This window comes from Alligator mississippiensis, chromosome 1 (assembly GCF_030867095.1).
Source record: "Alligator mississippiensis isolate rAllMis1 chromosome 1, rAllMis1, whole genome shotgun sequence".
NCBI lineage: Eukaryota > Metazoa > Chordata > Crocodylia > Alligatoridae > Alligator > Alligator mississippiensis.
The window spans coordinates 65,993,821-66,015,139 of NC_081824.1; the positions used below are offsets into that span (position 1 = coordinate 65,993,821).

At 40.9% G+C, this 21,319-nt stretch overlaps 1 protein-coding gene across 4 annotated transcripts in view; it reads left to right on the forward strand.

Annotated features, from left to right (window-relative positions):
- Nucleotides 1-3,224: 3,224 nt before the first annotated feature.
- The window catches only part of MYO6 (myosin VI), a 184,881-nt gene continuing 166,786 nt past the window's right edge, over nt 3,225-21,319 (forward strand). For all 4 annotated transcript variants that reach the window (XM_019496841.2, XM_019496843.2, XM_019496844.2 and 1 more), the window contains exon 1: nt 3,225-3,320. The gene's annotated coding sequence lies outside the window, so the exon portion shown is untranslated. The remainder of the gene's footprint in view (nt 3,321-21,319) is intronic.

The following is a 21,319-nucleotide window of genomic DNA, read 5'->3' on the forward strand; positions in this document are numbered from 1 at the left end:
GTAGTGCCAGGACACATGCCAGCACAACTCATCCACTTCATTTGGCGACTTCATATTTCTAGCCTCAGCACCCACAGTGCAAGGTAAGAAAATAACAACCTGTACCTAAGTGCTAAAAAGGCTACTTCTATGGCTAGAAAACTGCCAGTCAGGCACACAAAATGTAGTAGAATTTCATCCTTGGTGTCCACTGGCCCACAATCACCCGAGATGGCATCATGCTAGGTAATCACCCAAAGAGAAAAAGATTTGACAAGATGTGTTGTGCACATGGATTCCACGTCTCACCCATGTTCCTCACTACTACCTAGTCCTAATCCTTTGAAATTCTGTTGGAAAAAGACATGAAGGACAGTTGGGTCCACTCTATGCTTAAACCCTCCAGTACAGGGACTAGGTCAAAGATAATCTGTTGTGCAGACGCAGCCTTGATGGACGCTGTTGGGCAGAGGAATCCAGTCCCATGCACATGGAGTGGACAATAGCAATAAACCAACACTATAATACAACACACACATTCAGATGAACAGTGATAAGATCTCACAAAATCTATAGTTGTCCTCCCTCATGGTTCTCCTGGCTTTGGTACTGTGCTCTTAGGATCCTTGAAGGATTTTGATGTGCTTTATTTTCCAAGAAGCTGGGACAGCACTGATGTACTTCTTGCTCCACATGATAGATTATTTTTAGCAAACAGTAAATTCTGGAGACTTTTTTGAAAGAGTTATGTCTACATTTTCCATCTGTACCAAATGTACTTTTTTGGATTTCTTCTTTTGCATGGAAAACAGAATGTGCTTTACTTAATAGGAAGAATATAGTCATGGTATGGTACAGTCATTGGGACTGCTACAATGCATATATTATTCCTGCTTAGATGGCCATTAAGTTCAGTCTCGCTGATGAAAATTTATTTCCTAAAATGACTGTAAAGTAAAAATAGACCTGACCTAAAATCCCAAATTGGCCATCCTGCCCTTATCCATAGTTTTGGAAAAGCTTAACATGATTCAGACTCTCTAGCTTTGGTTCATCTCTTTTATAGATGAAGTTTGAGATGTCTCTTGCTGTTGGTTCCTTGTGTACAGAAAAGGTAAAAGTGAAATACATTTCATCATTTTTAGTTGGTCTAATAAAAGATACTGGATTTACCCAAAGAATGTTGTCTACCATACATTTCATCATGTATTTTATTCCAAGTCACAGAAAAATACCAAGAATAATTCTTACATCCACGTTTTAACTTTGGTGTTCATTTTCCTCTAAATTGCTTTCTTATGAGAAGTTGGCGGACACAGCTGGAGAACAAACTGTATCCTGGATTTTTTTTAGAGCTCCCCAAGAGAAAAGTATAAGACAGATATATTCTTTTTAACCAGGAAGTGGAACCTGAGGTCTTGAAGAAATTCTCTGCAGTGTTACAGCAAACATTTGGATGCACAACATCTTTTCACAAGTGTAATCTATCACAATGTTTATCTGTTTAAAAGGTAACAGCCCTTGATTTAGTCATCTCTTGTAAAGTTCACAAAGAGGAAGTGAAGTATTTCCATTCCAAGCTGCAGTCATTGCCCACAACAATTTTAAGAAATGTGTTTACCTCCAAGTTAAATAAAATTGTCCCTGAAAATGACAAATACATTGAATATCCATAAGGACACAAAGACCAAGGACCAAAGACAAAGGAATATTTATGAGTTATTTTAAAATAATTTGTTCCAAGGTTAATATAAATTTAGGTAATACAAATGATATGGTCAGGTGAAGCTCAGCAGGTCTCTCAGGAGTTTCTCTAAATACTTCCTTCTAAAAATGGTGATAACTGCTAACTTTTTTTTCCTGCTTTAGGATGATGCACCCCAAAGTTCAGCCACTCTAAATTTCAGAGTCTTTATTTGTATAGGGAAAAAAAATCCCTCAGGAAGAACCGAGTAATTTGTATACATTAAATATGTTTGGTTGACCATTTCCTGCCAGGATGTAGCCTATTTCCATGAGGCTTTTTAACTAGTCAGCACATGCTAAATATAACACAGTTTGCCATTCACATTCCCCCCTCCCCAACATAAAAATAATCCTTATCTGGGTGTATGTTCTGCAAACAGAAATCAGGATTAACTACTGTCCTGAAAGGCAATATTTGAAATGGCCGGTATCACACTCCCCTGGTCTAGGAACTCAGAACTGTCACTGGAAAAAACCTGGAATTAGTTTTAAACACCATATGAAGGCATCCGGGAGCATCCAATGAAGGGCAATAGTGGCAAAATGTGGGTTTGAAGAGACCTGGGTGCTTTCTGCCCAAAACTGAACACGTGCCCCCTTGAGTTTGCATGCACATCTGAGCCCCTGGGATGTGACATGCTCTGAACTTGACATGCACCTGCAAACACACCTGAACTTGACACAGCCACCCTCCCCCCCCGAATCTGGTGCACACACACCTACATGTGATGTGTGTGCACCACCCCCCCCCCCCCACCTTGGACACCTCTCCTGAACTTGGCACACACGCCTGCACTCCTGAATCTCACACACCTGAACCTCTCTCTTTCTCTCTCTCTCTCAGGGGTGCAGGTTGTAGCCCTGTTGGTCTAAGGACAGAGTCAAGCAAGGTTCTTTGGGTGAATCTGATATCATTTATTAGACCAACTTAAATAGCTGGAAATTTTTTTTTAGCAAGCTTTCTGGTTTAAAAACCCTTGGTCAGGCTGGGGAAACCTCTGCAGTCAGTGTTGCTTTTCCTGGGTGGATGCAATTCTTTACTATTCATCCCAGCCACCAACTGCAGAGCCTTCCCCAGCCTGACCAAGGGTTTTTTAAACCGGAAAGCTTGCTACAATTGTTTTTTTTTCCAGCTATTTAAGTTGGCCGAATAAAAGATATCAGACTCACCCAAAGCACCTTGTCTCCCTCTTACACCCCCCAACCTGTCTCACAGCCCCCACTCCTGAACCTGTTACACACACGTACGTGTTGGTGTAATAAAAGATACCAGATTCACCCAGAGATCCTTGTCTGCACACACGCACCTCGTGAACTGCACACCTGTGGACCTGTCGCGCACGCATACGCGCTCCCCCTCCCCCCGCCTGTCACGCCCAGCCCTAACCGCGGGAACCCGCCCGCTCGCCCCCGCCTCGGGCCGGCCGCTGGTGCCGGCCGCCCCTCTCCTGCCGGCGGCGCTTCCGGGGCGGGGCCGGGCCGCAGCACCGCCCCCCGCCCCGCCCCGCCCCGCCCCGCTCGCAGCCGGCGCTGACGTGCGCCTGGCCCGTGGAGCAGCAGCGCCCGCCGGACACGGAGCTCAGCAGCGCCCGGCGGTAACTGCGCCCGCGCCCCTTCCTCTCTTCTCCTCTCCCCTCCCCTCCCCGTCCACCCCCTGGGCCGCGGCGCAGCGCAGCGCAGCGCAGCGCGGGCTGCCGCGGGGCCGGGGCGGCAGGGCAGCGGCTGTGACAGCCCCGCGGGTTTGGCTGGGCCAGAAGCGGCGCCGCCTCCGCTCCTTTCCCCGGGGGCCGGCGGGGGCAGCCCGGGGAAGTGCCGCCTGGCCCGAGCCCCGCTCTGCCCCTTGGGGGCTCCCGCGCCCGGCCACGGCAGGGGCGCTTGCACCGAGTCGGGCGCTGCTGCCCTCGCCCCGCCGGGGGGGGGCCTCGTGCCCTGCCCTACCCTGCCCTGCCCCGCGGCCCGCCCGCCCTCCTCCCCGTGCCCGCGGGGCCGAGCGGCAGGCGCGGGGCTCAGGGGTGCAGGGCCTCCCTGGGGACCCCCGGAAGCCGCCCTCCGGTGACTGTTCACCACCTCCTCCTCTGCTAGATAAGTGGGACGATGATAATTAATTTCATAACACGTATTTAATTAATAATACTAGTAGTAATTATCATCATCAGAACTTCCTTACTGCTCGAGGCGGGTATCCTGCCTGCCTTGACAGCAGGGTTGTTGGTTGTAGTCTCCTGGGTCTTAAGGGCAGAGGCAGGCATGGTTGCTTGGGTAGATGTGATCTCTTTTATTAGACCAACTCCAAAGCTGGAAAAACGGTTCTTTGCAAGCCTGAAAGTTGGCAAAGCTTGTAAAGAACCTTTTTCCGACTTTGGAGTTGGTCTGTCTAATAAAAGAGACCGCATCTATCTGGGGACCCTTGCCTGCCTTGACAGCAGCCTTCTGTGGCGTTCGGGTGATGGCTTGTGTGGGATGCTCTGGGCAGGGCTGCCTGCCTCAGGCAGGGGTGAGATGATCAGCCTGAGTTTCTCAACCTGTGGGTCACGACCCAAAAATGGGTCACAAGAATAATGGATCAACATACTTTCAAAAAGGATTCTTCTTTCAAGGAGAAAATCGGGGGAAACTGGCTTTTCCCTTGCAGGTTGGCAGAGTTTCACCCTGCAAGGGGCTGCTTGGGGCACCCCTTACCCCCACATCCCCCTCCCCCACACACTGGGGGAGCTGGGACCTGGGGGCAGGGGAGCACTGGGTTGGGAGTGAGGGGCACTGGGTTGGGACTGGATATCGGTGTTAACAAATGGATCCTGGTACAAAAAAGGTTGCGAACCATTGGACTAGATGACCTCTGGAGGTCCCTTCCAGCCCTGCTTCTCTCTGACTCTTTGTCATCTAAAAGACGACAACTTCTCCATGATGCTGCTGGAGCGTCTGTGTGTGCGTTAATTCGCTTTTCCTAATGCGCATTAAATTTAGTACCGTACCTCCAATGTGAGGTACTAAATAAATGCGTGTTAGGCTAACCAGAGGCACTGTATCGAAAGCAGACATTTTTAAAGTGATATTTAATGCAGTTGTCTATTTTACTGCGCATTAGTGTTATTGCACTTTTTTGTACATGGCACTTTAATGTGCAATAAAATAAACTACTGCACATTAAAGCGTGCGTGTAGACTCACCCAGTGTCATCTAAGATGACAATTCCTTGCTACGGTGCTTTGGGAGAACCTTCCCCTCGCACAGATAACATCAGCCTATGTTAATGCTAAAGTTGCACGAGTTTTCAGTGGTTTGTTGTCTCCCCTTCAGGAGCTGAAGATGCTACTGTGGGGGTTGGGGAGTATAATTTTTTTTTTTTTTAATCCCATTGAAAACTTAATTTCTAAGCACTTCATTTTTAAATAATTGTCAAGCAGGGAAAGGTTTTGTGTGAAGGTTCTTTGCCTTATGCTTACTCAGTCATTGCCTGAAGTTCAGTGCCCAGCATGTCTTGGGTATCATTAATGTTTACATGCTATATGACAGATGCATTCCTAAGCAGTAAGTCCTATAATACCAGAAACCTGTAAAACTTTGTTGTGGCTAAATTAATGGACAGCACAGATTAAATGAAAGGGTGTTTTCTACCTCTCGCGTAGTTTACGTGCTGTTGCTGGTATGCAGCAGCCCTTTTGTTTCTGACCATGGAGCGTATGTGTATGTCATAATTTTAAAATTGGTGCCTTGGGTAGGTCAGGAAGGAAAATAACTTTCTGTGATGTGATCTAATTTCTCTTTGTTTAGCTGAAGTTATTAGGCTGTAAAATGGTCTATGAACTCAGTCTGCAGCAATCAGAGTACAAAGGTTGACAATAGAGCCTAGTTTTCCTTTGTTGCAAATGTCACAAATTAACAGGATGTAAAGAGGTTAAATTCTCGGGTCAAATTCAGCATACAGTTATTTTTCAAGAAAAAAAAAAGGGAAAACGTGTTGCTTTTCTTCTTTAAGCTGTGTGTTTAAAGCTTCTGGAATATTTTCAAAACAAAGTCTTCCTGTGGTATTTGATGAGCATTGCGACACATCTTTACATTGTTTGCCTAAGATGTGAGAATGGAGTGATTGTAGACAAAAGTGAAACTAGTTGACTTATTTGACTTCATTGTATAGACTGGCATAAATGCAAAATAAAAATATTGAAAAGTAAACATTTACTAATCCTTGAAAGTATTTTTACCATGGTAAAAATATAAATTTTAACTTGACCGTATCTTTCAGTACACTTTTTTAAAAAAAAACAGAAATAGGTTAACTAATTACATTTTATAGAACTATAATAGCAGCTTTGTGAAACATAAAAATCTTGAGAATGACTGACTACACTAAGAATAAAGACAATACTATATAATTTGATAGTCTCTGGTTATAATTTTAACTTGTACATCCAGTTTATATTAAATAATTGTATCTAGTATCTTTTTATCTTAAGTTTTTAACAAGGCTTTTGATACTATCCCATTTGACATTCTTACAGGCAGGCTAAGGAATTATGCCTAGATGAGGTGGGTATACACTCAGTTGGAAAATTGCTTTTAATGAATAATCTCCCTTAAACAGAAGGGTATTTCAAGTGATATTCTGGAGAGCCTGCCTTGTCTCAGTTTTATTTATTATTTTCACAAATGACTGGGATAATAGACTAGAGTTGGGAACCCTGCATTCTGAAGACTGGGTCTGAGCTATGGGGCCATTTTACCCAGACCTGGGAGACTTCAGCAGCATTTCTGCAGTGTGGGGCTTTGTCTAACTGGCAGGTGGCATGGTATGGGTTGGCTTTGAAGCAACGTAGACTCAGAGCTAAGCTCGGTTAAAGTCTCTCCCACCCATCTACCTGCTGCAAAACCTTGCCAACACCTGGATTAAAGAGTATGTTTAAACCTGAAGATGGCACCACGCTGGGAGAGATTTCAAGAACAGGATCATTATTCACAATGATCTCTGTAGGTTAGAGAAATGGTTCAAAATCTGCCATATTAAATTCAATAAAAAAATGCAAAGGAAAGCTATATCAAAAGAACTAAATTAAAATAGCTAGGCAGTAGCACAGCAGAAAAAAAATGTAAGGGTTAGAATACATCATGCATTGAAAGAGGTAATACATCTCAAAATTATTAACAGGAGTGCCTACCTGAAAGAGATAATTAGGAGATTATTATTTTGGCTTTAGCTAGAATACTGTGTAGCCACTTCTGAGCATCGCCCTTTAAGATGTAGATGAATTGGAGGGACTCTAGAGGAGGGCAGCAAGAATGATAAGAGGTTTGGAAGTGTGACCTGTGAGGGAAGGCTGAAGGACATGGGATTTTTTTAGTTTAGAAAATAATGACATAATTATTTTTATTTTGAAAGATTATTTAAAAGTGATGATCAGTTGTTCTCCTTGGCTTCTAGGAAGATGTGAATACATCAGGTTAGTATAAAGCAAACAATTAAGTTGGACATTAGAAGGAGAAAATAACTTTCTAACTGCTAGAGTGGAGATTCCTTGAAACAGGATGTGGTAGAGCCTCTTCCTTGGAGGTTTTTAAGAACAGACGAGAAAAACATCTGTGAGATGGTCAAAAACTGCTTAATCCAGTCTTGGCATAGGAAGGTGTTGGACTAGTTTATGTTTGCTTTGAAGTTGCTTCCAGTCCTGCACGTCTGTGATTCAGTCCCTAGTGTGTCCAGGAAAAGTTACTTTATTATTCAGAATAAATAGAATTCCCACAGTGTCTTTAATTGACTTGTATTTATTATCATCTTCCCCTACTCAGTCTGCTGCTCTGCTTTTTGCTTGTTCCCAGCCTTATTTGCTTTCTGCTTGCTGCCCTGTTTGCCTCTGTGCTGCCTGTCCTCTTCCTGATCTGCTGAATGCCACTTGTGGCACATGTAGGTTGGCCACCCTTGCTGTGTTGTGTACTGTTGGGGTGGCTTGGTGCCTCCACTGCAACCTGCACAACACAGGATTGGGGCCATGGTATCATGTAAATCAGCAAAGATCAGAAAGGTCAAAACAGACTGTTAAGTTTACTCATATTTTTGCTACGTACTATAGTGTGTATTGTTTAAAGAGCTACAGTTGGATAAAGAGCAGCTGTTTTGTTTTTATATACTCTATATTCTTCCATATGGCATCTTTTTTTACAATCCTGCCCCCCAGCTACTGTAAATTGGTATGTGCATTGTATGTGAGAAAAGCACTCAGAGCAGTTTCTGCCATTTACCAGGGCAAAGTGAAAGTAAAGCCCACACTGATCCACAGGGAGTAGAACAATGAGGAGGCTCTGCTCACCAGCTGCTGCTACTTGGTTACATACTACAAGGAAATCTTCCACCCTCCCCTTCATTCTGCCTTTCAAAAACAAAGTGTATATCTTATTTCAGGATGCGTAATATGTGGTAAAGGTATTTTTAAAGATGATGTAAATCTGTAATATGTCTAATTTTAAGAAAAATGGAAAGAACTTTAAAAGATATACAGTTTTAATAGTCAGTTTGGAGCCATTGTGACTTTATTTAGCTCTATTTAAATAGATGCACACGCTTCAAAACTAATCTGTACCTTGTTTAAACTTGTATATGTTAAAATGTGAGATTGGGTTTTGCATTCCACTTATTTGAAATGACCAGACCACTTTTTCTGTTTGATTTGACTGACAGTCAGCATTCTTGGCTGCCTACTGAATGTGTCTGTTTCTGAGATGCTGATGTAGGGCAGTGTTAGTTGTGAGTGTGTATCGTGAGCACACAGAATGGAATTCCTTGTGAATTAAAGGTCTGTGGAGGAAGTAATTTATATGCAAGCCTAAAAAACCCAGACATGACGGGCTAAGCAGTTTTCAATTTTTAATGGTCAGGATTTCATAAATTCAGAATTTTTTTTAATAGCAAGGCAAAGCTTTACATTCTTGGATTTTTTATTTCCAATTGGATTAATTTTATTGTGTTCATAAATATAAACATATAATGATTTATGAATTTTTCACTTCTTTCATCTCCTCTGAATAATATCAATAGAAATAATCCAGCCAACTTGTTTTAGATTACACATTGCTGTAGATCAATGTTCAACTGTTTATGGACCATGAGCTAAATCCAGCCCATGGAATTATTGCATCCATCCTGTGTTGCTGAGGCATTGGTGGCCTTCCTGGGTGGAGGTCTTCACCTGTGCCATGTTGCACTGCACTGTGCCACGTCAGGGAGCTTTTCCATGCTGTACCACAGTCGGACATGGAAGCCACAGCAGGCTGAAGCAGCAGCAGTTGCCAGGCCCTGATTCTAGCCAGTATTGGACCTGAGGTAGGCCTTTCTGGCCTGCCACCGGGAAATATTATTGACTGCTGTTTTTGGATCAGATTGTTCCAGTGGTTGTATTAAACCATGTTTATGTTGTGGTCATTCCTGTGATTGCAGCTTGTGTTGACCTGCTTGAAGTAGCTTTGAGCTAATTAGCAAAGGTATTGCTAGAGTGTAACTTTGGTACTACCTGTATTAGAATGAGATGCACATCTTTTCCAGTAAAGTTACAAAATGTGTGGTTTGTTAGCCTGTGTTGAGCATCATGCTCCTGGGGCTGCATGACAAGCAGTACCCATGCTAGCTCACTGGGAGCTGTAGTCACAGCAGTGACTGCATTGTAGAAGTATTTGTCTGTTTTGGAGCTAGTCCAACTTCGCAGACATTTAAAAAAAAAATCCCATTGATTTTGGCTGGAGCTAGATTGGTTTTTCTAGTTTTATTTAATATTGAATGGAAGGAAAACTGGGTAATGTCTGCTGAGGCAGTATAGAAGCCATTTTAATGAGAGCTTGCATAGTTCTGAATAGTGTTTTTTTTGTTTTTTTTTAACCCACTTTATTCTTAAGTCCCTTCTGAAGGGACTACTACTACTAAGAGACAGGCTCTGTTTTGAAGAGGTCCCCATTTTTAATAGAAAATACAATCCAAAAGTGAAAGGGTAAATGGCTAACAAAGAAACTGATTGTCCACGGGGACACAACCAGGAGTAAAATGACAGAGCCAGGAGTAAAAACACAGGTAGTCTTTGTCTCTGTCCAGAGCCTTACCAACAAAATTGCATTATTTTCTAGCTCATTCTAGCACACAGTTAACACCTGTATTTCTGTCAGAGACTGCTCTTTGTTTCTAAGAATGATATGTGTTCGTATCTTATGCATCCTTTGAAAACTTCTCAAATTCCTTAGTCTCCTCGGAGGATTGTTAAACATAGACATGCTGAACTTGCTACCAATAGCCGCTTATTTATGTAGATGCTCTGAAGCGCTTTGACTAAGTACAGGCAGTCAAAAATCCTGAGGCTGAAACAGTTCAATCTTCATAGGTTAGTATAAATCGCATATATTGAACCAATAAGCAAGTGAATAAACATTTTGATTTTGGAAATGCAGTCACATGCCTACAGTGGCCCAGGCCAGAAGCTGGGGGTGCTAAAGCAGACCTCCCTACTTGGCTGGAGCAGATGGGTTGGGCCAAGGCTAGCCCACCCACCCTGCAAGAGGGGAGGTTGCAGGGGTGGTGTAAAGCACCCTGGGATGCTTGGGGGCTGTGAGCTAACTTGAATCTGGAGGGGATCTGGGACTGAAGTTCAATAAACCGATTTAACCTAAATCAGTTAAGTCTGATACTACATCTATCCAGTTTATCTTAAACTAGTTTTGGCCATTTTAAAAGTGATTTATGTGCATTGAACTTCTTTTATGTTACAGATTTGAACTGGTTTCCAGTCACTTATGCTGGCTTATGTGTTATTTCTGTCCCTAGCCATAAAGGCCCAACTGTTCTGTAAAACCTGTGCTTTTGTATTGAACTGTGAATTGGTGTAGCTGTTTAGTGTAGACAAGCACTGTTTGCTTGCTTTCTTAAAGCAGGGAGGTAGTGTTATGCATATGCATTGTAGTATGCTTCCAGGGAAGCTTTAAAAGGTAATCAGCACCTAGCTAAAAATCATATAAAAAAGAATATTAAAGGAGGCATTTTAAACTTTTATTTTGGAAATCATCTCTGAACACTCTTTTTAATCCTTTTAATCTTACTTTGCTGTTTTTTGTAGTATTGGATAATTTTTGTTGCCTAAGAGGAAAGAAATTCAGAAATAAGCAACATAAATAAGGGAATACAAATCAGACTTAAAATTTTATTTGCTGGTAATAAAGATAAAAATATATTCTTTAGGTGTGATTTTTTTTTTAACTTAGACTCTTGAGAGAGAGAGAAAATGAAATGAATAAGGGAGTTGCATGTTTATATAACTTTTTCTAGTATTGAAAGTTACTTTAGGACTAAAATCTCTCTTGTATTCATGAAATTATATGAAGTTAGTTTGAAGTCTTTTGAGACTTGAGAAATTCCCTCTCAAATATTGTATGTTTCTGCTGTAGAGCTGAAAAAAATATGGATAGGTAGCTTCCAGAAGGATCAAGCTGTTATACCTTCTCTTTTCTAGTACTTTCATTTCCTTTTGATTTGTGTATTAAATGAGATCTGTTAGTCCCACTTTTTGCCCTCTTGGCTTTATTTGTTTATTTTCTAAAATGAGTTCTGCCAGCTGTGCATTGATTTGTGGGAACACATGTTCATGTTGCATTATTCCTCTACTGTCCTTATCTGCTCTGTGCTAGAATCAAGCTATTTCTCTGAGACTGAGATTCTTGTAGATTTCAACAGCCAACTTTTTCATAAGAACTGATTAGGTAGGTCAGAGGAACAGAATGACTACTAGTACCTATAGGGTCATCTGGTCCCAGCAGTCTTTCCTGCCCAGGTGCAGGGGGGCTGGACCTGGTGATCTCATGAGGTCCCTTCTAGCCCCTGAGTTCTATGAAGCTATGCACTGATCCTACAATGGGATACCAACATGACTATCACATTGGTGCCAAGGTTCACAAAATAGGAAGTTTACTTTCAACTCAGTTTGCAAAGTTGTATCTGAAGGCAGGATTTAGGTCTGAAATTGAAACTTGAATAATACTGCATGCATGAGAGCAGGTTTTGAGAGTATGTCTGCATGCTGTGATGGAGTTCTTCCTGGGGAGAGACCAGGTATTTATGCATCAAAAGCAGTATAGATATATGTATAATATATATGCTGACCAGCAAGGCATTTTACTTAAATTACCATATTTACGTGAATCTAAGACGACCTTGAATTTAAGACAACTTGCGTCCCCCTTAAATAATTAAATTCTCTACTTGGAAATGTTGTGACTTTTTGTTATAATTTTCCATGTATGGAATCTAATTATTAAAGTATTGTATTACCTAGATTACAGGTAACCTTCTAGGTAGGCTATTGATTAGAGACAGAAACAGGTCTATAGTCCAACCTTTTATTTGCTTGCATCTTAAAACATGAGAACAGACGTTTATCCTAAAGTCTGAGGGTGGCAGCAGGTTGTCTTGAATTTGCAGAGTTCTCCAAATTTTCCTTCAGCCTATGTCCAGTATTTATAGATGGCTGGTTTTAATTCTAGTCTAATAATATAAAACCCTTTGTCTGTCTGTCTGTCTGTCTGTCTGTCCATAACGCTTTAGTTGCACTCTGATCGGTTGTCTCAGCAACAAATCAGAGTGCTCTGCACACACAGACACATGGTGGAGCACCGCCATGACAGTGGGGACAACAGCCAGCAGGGAGAGGGAGGCAGCGGGGAAGAGGGGAGGGAGGGGATTGGAAAGTGGAGTAGGGGTTACTGGTGGAAGCACGCGGCTGGCTGTTGCCTACAAGCTCCCCCCCCCCCCCCCGGAAGTCCTGGGAGGTGGGGGCAGGGGGTGCACAGGCCTGCAGCTGAAGCAGCATGGGGGGGAACCAGATCCGAAATGACGGGGGGAGGGGGAGAATGAGCCTGGGCCTGAATTGGTGGGTGGGGAAGGGGGGGGTTGGGCCCAGACCCAAGGTGGTGGGAGGGGGAGGAGGGGAAGCTGGACCCCGACTTGTGGGAGGAGGGGTGATGCAGGCCTCTTTCCCCCTCCCCCCCCCCCAATCATGCTTGACAGGCAGTTTGCTAGTATTCTAATACATGACCTCTTATTGGTTTTATTTAATTGTCTTTGTTTCACTGAAAACTATGGAACTGGACTGAACCAGGTCTCTTGTGGACTTGGAAGTTGTCTGTTATGTGGGATTTATACCCTTGGGAAAGAGGGAGGGCTTTTTATTTCCTTTGCTTCCCCATTGTGGAATGCTGTTTGTTTGTTTTCTTTACCTTACATTATGACCTTTCTGACAGGCTGTTTTTGTTGTTACAAATTTTCTAAGTGTTTTAACAAAAATATATCTATTATAGCAAAATAACATCTAATACATTTGGTTATATCAATCACCACTAGTACTATTTTAAGATAAAGCTATGATATAGTGTATATGGATTATGTAATGCAGTGGTTCTCACCCTTTGTCACACTGGGATCCATTAGCATAATTATTGGCATGCTGCGACCCGTGACCCACAACCCCCTGGCCCTGACCCACACAGTTTCCCTCTCCCTTCTCTGGCTGCTGCATTTGGCCCCCTCCCTCCCTCTCCAGCTCCTGGGGCTGCTCTCACAACACTCTACCGGCTGCATGCCAGCTCCATGCAGGCTGCCAACATTGCATCCTGCATGGGAAATTACATGATTCCCTGGGACCTTCCTGTGACCCTTTGCAGTGTTCTTACAGTCCACTTTTGGGTTGCGACCCACAGGTTGAGAAATGCTCATTTAATGTATGGTCTTCTCTTATCTCCTTTTAGGCCTCGTGCTTTGTTTAATTGTCTTTGATGGTTTCCTTTACTTTCTGACCAAGTTAGCTGTCACATCTGCAAAAGTTCACACTATGGTTACTCAGAAACCGGCTTTGGTCCTTTTGTTTAGTAGCTAAACTAGCTTAGCCTAGGCTTCTTGAAAATGGCCAAGGCTGGCAACAGTTATCTTAAATTTATCCCCTTTACCACTGCAGTGGGGAAAGTACTAGTAAGGCGAGGTGATAGAGGAGGCAGGCACTGAATAAGCTTGCCATCACTTGTGGGTTTTTTTTTAAATTTCCCCCATAGATATATTGGGGATTTGCAGTACTAGGAATAAAATATAGGAAAGAGTTTTACCATTGTTATTAGGCAAGTAGTAAGAATGCACAGAGAGATTAGAGCTGTTGAGTAAAAAGATGCAGTTTTTACGTGACTTTAAAGTGTACATCTAAAGTTCAAGATGCATAGAACAGTTTCCTAATTTCAGAGACAAATTCTATATTCTCCTATTCTGCTCCTATTTAAACTTGATGAAGAAATCTTGGACAAGGATTTTTTATTTTAATAGTTAACAAATGTATATCTTGTGTTATGGCACTTTTGTATGCAACTTGCATGCATTATGGATAACCATAGCATAGTATCAGTCCTGGACAAAAAAATAATTTTAGAGTGGGCTGATCAGTAAGGACTAATGAGAGAAGCTGAATACAAAACTAAAAACTGACCTTTTTAACCTATTGTAAACTTTATCTACAATGGTTATTTTGAGTTGGGTGGAAATTTTTATAGACATCTTTGTTAATCATTTAATAACTACAAATCACAGATGTATGTGTTCTGAATGATCATGGATTGAGAATTTGAGTGTCAGATGGCATAAAGGATTTGGATATTGTTCAGTTTCTTTACTACTTTTTTCCCTCATGTCAACACATGTAATAAAAGAAAGACTTAAAGTATTTATATCTATAATAATACAACAATACATTATAATAAGCCGCTACTGTAATGCAGGTTTAAAGTACTGTATGGGGCTGGGGTGGCATGGACATGAAGGCACACAGTTGACAGTTCATGGCACGGCCTGTCAGCAGAATTCATAGATTTGTTGGAATCTAAATACTTTGTCACAAGGACATGAAAAGGAAGTACTGTATGGTCATTTTTAACAACTAGCATTCCAGACTATAATAAAGTCTTTGGGACTTAATACCTGAAACCTGATGTGTCAGTACTTAAATAAATATTTAATGAACATGGTCTAGGATAATTAGAAGACTTCAAGCATCAAAAGGTGATTGTGTTCTTTAAAAGTATGCAGTATTTTTTTTTCTTTCCTAGATATTAATGTCTTTTCTTTTAAAATTACACTGATTGACTGCATTATAATTATTTTAAACCTCTTACTTAGAGTTGTTATGACTTGATGTATATAGAGCATCTAAATATATAAATGGTTACCTAAAGCACTACAGCATTGAGAACCATTTGAGCAATTTTTTCTTTTGAACTTTTAGGCATATTTAATCTTTTTATTTTAACATTAGGCGGTGCTGTTGAAAGAGAATGGTGGGAGGGGTGAGAGAAAATGGGTCTTTTAATCTGTTGATCTTTCCTAAAATATGTTATAAAATGGAGTTTAGAAGCAGAAATTATCATGCCGGAGTGGTTTGGGGGGTGGAGGGGGATCAGTAGATCAGTAAGTTTTAAATCTGTGTCTGACACATGGGTTAAAATAATAATAAGAATACGGTAACAAAATGCTTGGAGATATCGATATGTGGAGTTCGAACTGTGGGTCTTCAATTAAAATTTAAAGATGGGGACATTAACAAAACATTTTCTTGTATCAGTTTTGAAATCTGGCACAGGAAGCCCAGTGTTACTACAAACTAAACAAGGGTTTAAAATTGAGTGCTACAATATGTGCAATTGTTATAAGAACAACACATTTTGGAAGGTAAAATAACCATACACTTCAGGACTTAAGGTAATCTTTGCTTATTAGAAATCAAGGTCAGGCTTGTTTGGGTAAGGGGACAGATGAGTCAGAATTTCCCACGTGTGCCTCCTACAAGTTTCTTCTGAAGCTTTTTGGGTTGACCATTGTTAAACACAGGGGCTGGGGACAGACATTATACAGACTGGTTTAAGTGATCAGAAACTGGTTTAAACCTGTAACAGAACATAAGTTCAGTGCACATAAACCAGTTTCAAAATGGCTGAAACTGATTTATAGTGGTATCAGACTTAACTGATTTGGGTCAAACTAGTTTGTGCAATATCTGTCCCAGCCCCCTTCCTGATTTAAGTTAAACCAGAGTTCCCCAGCATCCTAGATGCTTTGCGGCCCTGAGCTGTGCTCTCGGCTCCAGAGAACAGGCTGGCCCTGCCCCTCTGCTCCCTAGCTAGAGCTCCAGTGGTGACTGCAGGCACAGCAGGGTCTGCCTTGTTTCCCCCTGCCCCCCTCCCTGCTCAAGCAGGGATTCCCCTCTCCCTCCCTCCCTCAGCATGGACCCCAACCCCATAGACTCTAGGCATGTGGCATGTTAGCTAATGCTGAGAGGTGTCTATGTGTGTCTCCAGTTTCACTGAGACAGGCAGACAGAATAGTGTCATCTTAGGAGTTTTTGGATCTAATCAGGAGGTCAGCTGGTAATGTCCCTCTATTCCTTCCTTGAAAAAAGCTGTTTAAGAGCTTGAACTAATGAAAGAGGGTTTTCTTTTGTCAGTGAGCTGTTAGACACTATGTTATCAGCCCCCTGCTGGCTCTCTCGCCTGTCAGTTTTGCAGACAGTATGAAGAAGCAGGCAGAGGGAGATTGAAAAGCTCAGTATCATCAACAGATGCATGCAATGTACTCCATTTGTCTCAGAGTGCTAGCCAGGGCTGGGGTCTGGCAACACTACCACAACTTGAGCAGCCAGCAGGGAAAAGTGTGGGACGGTGCAGGCAGAGTGAGGGTTTACACCTCTCCCTAACTGGAGCATCCTGCCAGGGCCTGGCTACACCCTCCCTCAGCTCAGCATAGTGGATGGAAAGGGAATGGTGCTCTAGAGCCCTCCTGCTTCTAGCCTGAGCCACAGCAGGCATGTGCCTGCACTTCTTCAGTCCAGAGGGAATGTTTGTGCAGTTGCAAATTGGTTCAACCTAGGTACATTAGACTTATCTGCAAAGACTGAATCAATTCAGGCTCAGGCTTTTTGAACGTCTGTCCCTAGCCAGGATGTTGCACTAGATGGCCCTTGTGTCTGTTGCAGCGTAACAGTTGCTGTGCTCTTGAAAGCATGACGCTTGTAAATAATTTGAAGGCATTTTAAAAAAGTAGCATTTTTTTCTTGAAAGTTTGAAATGTAGTTACACTTATAAGAACACATTTAAACTTGATGTTGTCCATACAGAATGGGGAAAAGATGTTTTTTCATGTCTTCTTTACTTTAAGCTTAACGGTAATATTAAGTGTTCAAATATTTTGAAGTACTATTTTCTATTTTACTGAACCATCCTCTGCATTTCTTCCCCCCCCCTTTTTTTGTCTTTTTTAAGGGGGGGGAGGGGAGGTTGTGCTAACTGAGGAAGACTCAATTTGGTTGAGAGAATTTCAGCCACAGTGTTTGTTAGGCTGTAATCTTGATGTACATTAGATGGAAAATAATTACTTGTTTAAAAGGTCAACACCCACAGCAAATGATTGTTAAAGTGCAGCATACAAGGAGCTTCTTTTCTTTTGTAGTAAAACAGTCTTTTCTATTGTAAATAGAAAATATAATATTTCAGTCATTTATGTTTGGGTATTTGTATATCCTCTGTCAGAATGTGCTTTGGCACATAACTTAAAACAGTAGCAGTAAATTTTTAAGTAAGGACAATTTTTTTGCCTCGTTCTCTCGGTTCTCTTAATTTGTCTAAATCACCAAAACGGAAGTTAGGGCAATCTAAACTACCATTACCGTTTTTCGTGTGTGTCTATATTCAGAAGGGGGTTTTTTTGTTTCTTTTTTGTCTTTTTTTTTTGGTTTGCCTTAAACAGATTTCTACAAGCATATTGCTTAGGAGTTTATTTCCTGCTGGCTTGGTCCTGTGCATCTGTAATTTATCCAAACAAACTCTGTTTTATTGTAAAAATATTAATCCGAGTGTGAGCATGTGCACACCTCTTTTTTATAAGTTGGTAATTGATGCATGTCCAGCAGCACGAGGCTTGTTGCAAAGAACATGTTTAGTTGAGTTGAAGCAACCTTATGCTGAAAACTTGTGAACTACCAGCATTTATATAGCTTACAAATGGCTTCAACCTTATTTATACTGTACTTTGTTTATTAGATGCTTCTCTGCTTAATTAGGACATTGTTAAAATTATTTTCCTATTTTGTAAATTGGTTGTCTGAATGAAGTTTTTTGTGGCATTTATAAATACCACGTTCCATTTTCTCTGGCTACCCCGATAGGAATTATAATTTATTCTTTTAATTTCAAGCAGAGTAAGTCACTCTCTCTGATTAGTTAATTCTGGGATTTTTTTTGCTTCTCTTGATTTTCTCTTGACATTTAAATCTCTTGTTTTCTGTCCCTGTGGAAAGAGAGGGAAGTAAGGAGGGGATCTCAAATCTATGATATATTCTCCATGTGACAGATTTGGACTTCTAACAAGTCTGAATGCTTTTAAAATGAAGAGGCTATTGACACATGTATTATTTTACTATATTGGTTTAGTTTTATGAGGGAGTTTTATGAGGAGGGGAGTAAAAGTTCAAGATCAGTGACTTCTAAGTGAACGCTGGGAGTTGTTGAAAGACAGTGCCAGGACAGGAAAGGGCCATAGAAGATCAAAAGAACACTTGCAGTTTAAAAAGAACACTTTTATGAGAGGGTAGCAGTTGTCTGGGGAATCAGACTGAGACCTACTGTTGGATCATGTAAAGAAGTTAGAGCACTACTTTATCATTATTGGCAGTATGCCTTGCCATGTATTTATGTAGGTAAAAATCCTATTTTTTCCCTTGCACCTTTATTACAGTTAAAAATAGTTTTAAGAATGCTGTTTGATCATTGCCTCATATTGGTTGCAAACAACAGAAGGGAAGAACTGAAGACACCTGAACTCATTTTGACTCCATTGCATATAAATGTTTGACACACACGGCTTGGACACCCAGGGTCTAGTCAGTAAGTGAGAGAATTGCAGAATTTTACTCTGTGATGAGCAGAAGGCAAGTCAAGGTAGCACTTTAGGGCACCTATACATGTGCCCGATACCTGCTCCAACACATGCTAATTAAATTAAACTCGTCTTCTGGAGTGTGCTAATTAGCATTCTCCAGCAGCCTTGGCGTCATGTGTATTCAGCTTCCCCACGCTTCAAAATGGCACAGGGATGTCCCATGTCTTTATGTATAGACAAGTCCTTTCCTTGAAAAAGCATAGTTAATGGCCTACAATGTGGCATGTGTGCAAACGTTTGATGCCCTGTAAAGCTCACCCATTACCATTTTGAAGCATGGGAGGCTGAATAGATGAGATGCTGTGGGCGCTTTAATTACAGTGGATCCTGAGAGCTGCTTTAATTAAAGTGCTTCCCCCCTCACTCCGGAGCACATGTAAAGACGCCCTTAGAGACTAAAATGGCTAACTGCCTCTTTCTACTCCATAATAGGTAGACAGGAAAGGAGGCAGAAATGAAGCTAGTTCTGTTACCATGACACTTTGTACTTACCATAAAGCAGTAAAAATTCATATTTATGTTTATCTTTTATATTAAAAATCAAATGCATACTTTTCTGTAGCACTAATTCTGTAATGCTTAATTGGGGATATATTCTACATTTGAAATGTCATATGACTTTGTAAAATAACCGGTACGCTGAAATTTGGTATACTTGCTAATCTTTATACTTTTGAGATAATTTGCTTGATTAAATAATAAATTTAAAGTTTTAATTTGAGGATTGGAAATCTTGAATCGGGAACAGTACATCACTACAAAGCTATGTAGTGCTCCATGCCTATTTGGTTTCCTTTGTTAAATAACTAAGGAGAGTTACTCCTCCATAATCTGATAGTTGTACTAAATAGTATAGATTTTTCCAACATTTAGCTATTAAATGTGCATGAAAAGGAGATGTTTCTACTTAACCAGTTTATTTTATAGTGCAATCTTATTTTTTTTGCGGGATTTACTGAAAAATCATGCCGCTTGTGATCCAAATCTGAGACTTCCTTAAGATTATTAGATTTTTTTTGATCATGCCCTTCTTTGCTCAAACAAAAGTTGACTTTGTGATGCCTGGCTGTCAAAAAATATATAGTACTGTATCGGACATTCCAGTATATGTAACTGTAGCTTTTCTTTACCAGAAAAACAATATAGTCATTCAGATCTGCAAATTCAGCCTTCAAAATTAGATTCTGTAAGTTAAGAATAATGACTAATATTTATACCTTCCTGAGGGAAGCATTTCAGCTTCTGTAAATTCAGAGATAATATCCTTGTTTGCTCATCTCTTCCATTGGACTTATTTTATTCTCCTAAATTCTATCCTTATTCTCTCTCCCTCCAGCCCCACTCCGTCCCCCTTCTTTCTGTTGATGGTGGCTAACTGATCTTGGAAAAAGAGAAAATGTGATCTGCTATGGGGTATGTGGGCATGAGTTATTGTGGCATAGCTATTCCATTTTAAATTTACCCCATAGCTTCATTGCGAATAACTCTCTATGTATGGAGAAGTACATAAAAGCATAGTTAATGGCCTGTAATGTGGCATGCACACAAATGTTTGGTGCCCTGTAAATAATAAAACAATACACAAAATTTAAAACATATTCTTTGTTAAACAAAACCGTATTGATGAAGTAGCTATAGCTTACTTGAGGATACAAGAAAGCTATGATCAAGTCACAATTTTTTGACAAAGGAAACCTTTTGGCTCTGAAGATAAACGTATAATTCAAAGCATATTAAACTGAGTTGCTGAGTTGTCCTAGCTTTTTAAGGAGTTGATTGTTTTGTAGATGATGTAAAGAAACCATTTTTTCCCCCCTTTGAAATAATAGGATGAGGTGCTGCCCAGAAACTACTCTTTGGCTCTGAAAATAATTCAGTCCCTTCTGAAAATTGATAAAGTTCATATATACAATAATTGAGGTTCTGTAAGTCACATACTTTCATAAGCCTTTTTATTTCAAAATATGCTCATAATATTTGAGCAAAAATATTAATATGCTTTGGCATTCTGTAGGGTCATTGGAAAGCCAAACTGTTTAGAAACCGTATTATAGAGATTCTGAAAGATCCTAGATCTGAATTCTCAAATAGGTTTTAGAGAAGCTTCTAAAAACTCTAAAAGACTTCACATTTTCTTTGTAGGCTTTGGGATTTTTCTCTTTTCCAAATATATTGTACTGCATATTTAATAATGTACTACTTGGTAAAATGTGTATTTAATTTAGAGTGAGGGTTTCAAACTCACCTGTCTCTCTAGGCTGGATTCAGGGTTCCTCATGGGCCAGATTTTGGAGGGCAGTAGCAGTGGGACAGGAGGAGCAGGTGCTGGGGGAACAAGTACTGAGGGAGGCAGGAGTCAAACTGCTTGAGTTTCTTACTGTCTGCCATCCTACTGGTTTCCCCACCACCTGTCCCTCAGTCACTGCTTTCCCAGCTGCAGCAGGGAGAGGAAGAAATTTAAGATAAACCTCAAAAAATCAGATTCTATACATCTGAGATTATAGAAAAAATGAGATTTTTCCATGTGTACAAGCTAATTATTGGATTATTGAATTCACAGTTGTCTTGGATTTGGGTAAATATGGGAATTGACTGTGCATCTTAAAGTAGTTTTAG